The sequence below is a fragment of the Podarcis bocagei genome (assembly GCF_964188305.1).
Source record: "Podarcis bocagei genome assembly, chromosome: W".
NCBI lineage: Eukaryota > Metazoa > Chordata > Lepidosauria > Squamata > Lacertidae > Podarcis > Podarcis bocagei.
Genome location: NC_138131.1, coordinates 5,199,701 through 5,204,184, shown reverse-complemented (window position 1 = coordinate 5,204,184; position 4,484 = coordinate 5,199,701).

Below are 4,484 nucleotides of genomic sequence, written 5' to 3'. Positions count from 1 at the left end.
CCTCTTCGCAAGCCTCCTGCTATGGCCTCTGCCCAAAGTTCTGACGAAGCAGAGCCCACAGGAGCGTCAGCGTGCCATCGGCTTCCTCCTGGGCTTCCCGCTGGGGGTGGATGACTACTAAAGGTGCCAAGCGTGACTGGAGACGAAGTTGGGAGGTAAGGGGCAAGCCTCAGCCTCTGTTCTCTGGTACCTGCCCTTCCCCTTGTGCCATCTTGCCATGTGCCAGCTCCCTTCCCTGTGCTTTGCCCTTTCCACCTTTTCCTCTTGACTCCTGACACAGTTGCACACTTGGTTTCCACATGGTTCCAGGGCATTGGCAGCAGGTTAAGGGTGCTTTGGGAGGGACTTTGTTGGAGGACAGTCATTCCCCTGCCCATCCTACCACCACTGCTGCTCTCAGTCCCTGTGCAGTAGTCCACGCTCTCCCCTTCTGCTGCAGCTGAGCATGTGCTACTCTTGGTGGGTACAAGGCATAAGGATTCCTAGCCTGTCCTGGGATTGCAGGACCTCTTTCTCTGCCCCCCCAGCCTTGATGCTCATCAAGAAGGGGCAGGGCAGCCACTGTGGCCCACGTACTCCTTAGCCTGCTCTGTATAGTTCAGCTATCTGTCCCCATTCTGCCAAGTAGAGTTCTAGGGTGTTAATTCTTCATGAAACACTAAACACTGCCTAAAGGGATCAGGGAGGAGGAGGGGGCGCAGGCTGGGCAGCAGGAGGGGAGCTGAGGCAGTGGGTACAGCTGGGTTGGGTTGGGCTCCCTACCCGACCCCAAGTTCTGCAACTTTGTCTTTCTGCTTTTCTGTCCTGGATTCCTGTACTTGGTGCACACACACACTTAATTTATTGGGAAACGGTTGTTTCAAAATAAAATATCCATTGTGCAGAGATTGTTCTGGTGTTTGGAGGGGAGCTACACTTGCCTTTGCTGGTTTCTCCACTGCTCTGAAGCTCAGTCAGACTTTCCAAATGTAGCCGCCTTGGGCCCTCGCAACACACATGAGGGAGAGGCTGTGGAGAGGGGGTGCTGCATGGGGCATCAGGTCGTGCAGATACCATGGAATCTGACTTAGCTCGTCACAACAAGGCTTGCAGGTGCAGAAAGAGGGCTACATTGCTTTCCCAAGGTGTTTCTAAATTGCTTTCCTTCCTCATACTGCTTGCAGCTTGCAAGTTTCAGCCCAGCAGCAGCTGGCTGCGAATTATTGCATAGACTCTTGAGGGGAGGTCTGCCCTCCCCTCTCCCCATTAAGCTATGTCTCCAGGGCTTAGTGGTAGGAGGGAGAACAGAGGAAGAAAAAGAACTGGGCTTGGCTTAAGGGGGGAGGGTGGGGGGTTATGAGAGCATATGTGCACCTGGTGCCAAGGGATAAGGCTGCAGAACTGAGCAGAGCATGCTTAAGAGCAGGAGGAGCTGAGCCCTGCTCCCGCCACCACCACCAACAGCAACTCCTAGATGTCCAGTTGTTCTTCTCAAGGGAGTCCCAAAAATGACCAAAGGAGACTGGAGCTCTGAGAGCAGCTATGGAGACTGCAGAGTCTGGATGGAAGCTCTTTTATTATTTATTTTCATTTGAAGTGGGATGGAGTGGAGGCTAGATGGATCACTTTGAGGGGGGGAGCAGGTGGAGAGCAGTGGAACGGGATTGGGAACTTCCCCCTTCCCCACTGAAATAATCCACCTGGGCACCCTAGGAATTGGCAGGAATTGAGGCGTTGCGAGGCCATTGGCTCAAGGGGGGGGGGCAGATCAAGGTCCATAGAGCACCATGCTTGCAGCCATGTCACTATTGTGACCACGGTCATGCTGGAAAGCAAAACATAAATGGGAATGTTGGGACTGTTCCATGAGAAACAGAGGGACAGTCTATTCACAGTGCAAAGCACCGGAATTAGCTCAGAGTGTAATATGAGCTGTACAGGAAGTACAGGAGGAGTTTGTCTCTCGGCTGTTGGAGTTTGAAGAGAGCAGACGTGTTTTTCTGTAACGCTGCAAAGACAGAAATAAAGACATGTAAATATGTTTCTGTCTATCTCTTTCCCCTGCCGGGGGGGGGGCAGGAAAGAGTGGTGTGTCCTTCTCACGTTGGGGAGGATCGTCGATCGCGACCTTGCCTGGATCCTGCCGGGAAATGCGGACAGGGAGGTCAACCGGAGATTCAAGCCAGGTGCCTGGAGAGTGGCCAGTTTCCTCTGATAACAGCTTGAATCCCGACATCTGGTAGCGTTGGGCCGATGGTTTTGATCCATTTAAGCTGGAAGAGAGGTTGATGGATCGTACTTCATCCTCTGCACCAAGAGGGAAAAACAGCAACGTGCAGCTGGGAGCTACACAGACGGCTGGGCACCGACGAAGGTGTTTACTGAGCAACGGAACCCCTAAGGTATGCTGATTTTATGGCTGTGAAAGTGAACGCGAATTGAAGCATTCTTCGGTTCACTGAGTGTCTGCGTTTGGATGAAACCAGCACTGTGAGAGGCCACATACTTCACTTATCTTGCTATGCCTGGAATGTGCAGTTGCTAAGCAACGATACGTCAGTGCAGTGGAAAGATACTGGCAACACAACGGCAAAGGGGCTGGCACAGAGGGAGCCTGGGAAACAGCGAATGTTTTGTCTACAAAAGCTGCTTTTGGAAAGACTTTCAAACAGCTTGCGTTGAACTGCCAGGTGTGAGGCAGAAACAGAAAATTGACTCTTGGATTTTACAGGCTCGGGAGTGAGAGCTGAGGCTTGGATTCAAAATGGATGCCAAGAAGGGGGAGGCTTACCTTACCCACCTCCACTGACTAATGACAATTATTCCTCATGGTCCGTAAAGATGAAAGCCCTGCTTCAGAATCAGAGGATTTTTGGGGTGATTGAGAACCCCATCCCTGCAGCACCAACGGCAGGTTGGAATTCACAGAATGTGCAAGCCAGGACGGCCATAATTCTGTGTGTCTCAGATGACCAGCTCGTGCATATTCAGAGTTTAGATAACGCGCGAGAGATTTGGCAGACGCTGTGTAGAATACATCAAAGAGATGCTGGTTCTTCAGCGTTGCTGCATTTTGAAAAGCTGACCAATCTGAGGCTTGCGCCTGATGGAGATGTACAAGCGCATTTGACAGAGATGAAATTCTTATGCCAGCAGATGGCGGAATGCAATTTCCCTCTACAGGAAGAGATATTCTGCTTCATGATTATAAACAGCCTTAATCGGACTTATAAAACAGTTACAAATCAACTTGGTTCTCTACCTGCCGCGGATCTCACGGCGGAAAGAGTCTGCGCCGTCGTTCTCAATGAGAGAGATTGACTTACTGCAATAGATGTCAAGGACAGGGGGAGAGAAGCTCGGAGTACTGACACCCCCACTGCTATTGCTAGTGAAGAACAGGCTGTTGCTTTGAACGTTGTGCGTTGTTTCAATTGTGGACAGACTGGGCATCTTCAGAGGAACTGTAAGAAGCCACGTCAACAGAAAGGAGCTAAGGGCAGCTCTGCAAAGCCTGAAGCGTCAGGCAAAAGTCGTACCAAGTCCCAGGTGAAACCTGCAAAAGCTTTGATGTCGAAAGGAGCCACACCAAAAGTGGAGAACGCGTTCATCTTGGACACGGGTTGCACTCAACACATGACGTCGAACAGAAAACTGTTTTCAACGTTTAAGAAGCAAAGCTTCGCTGTGAAACAGGCCAACGGTCAGGAGCTGGAAGCGACCGGGTTTGGAACTGTGTATCTTGAGAGTCTGAACTTGACTATTAACAATGTGTATTTGGTTCCTGATTTAAAGTTCAATCTGCTGAGTGTTTCGCAGATCACAAAGAAAGGACTGACTTTGTCCTATGATAGAGAAAGCTGCAAGATCTTCAAAGATGGAGAACTGTATCTTTCTGCCAGAGAGAAAGATGGACTATATTTGTTGACTTTTGATCAAAGTGATTACATGAAGTGTAATTCATCTGATTCTAACATAATTTCTCTCGCAGGTGTGTCAAAGAACGACAAGAAGGCGACCAAGGTCGACAGGGCATTTCAGCGAGTGTATGCTGATGTGATTGGTCCTCTAGCACCATCTAGAGGCAATGCAAGATATAGTGTGTGTGGATTGTTTCTCTCATTATGTCTGGGTATATGTGTTGGAGAAACCACAAGAAGCCTTAGAAAGGTTTAAAGAGTTTTGTGACAAAGTTAAGAATGTTCATGATGCTAACATTGATTGTCTTTTCACAGATGAAAAGCCAGTTTTTCTTTTACAGGATTTTCAGGATTTCCTGGGTAAGAAAGGGATAAGGCACAAGACTGCTGTTTCTGCAGAAGCATGGAACAGAGGTGTCTGTGTGCAGGTGAACAAAGAATTGCAAAATGGCATGAAGGCGCAATTGCTGAGTTCACATTTGCCACATGAGTTTTGGGCGGAGTCGTTAATGTGTTATTGTCACACGTGGTTGAGAAAGGTTTCAAAAGATTTGGGAAGTTCTCCTTTTGAGAAGCTGTTCCATA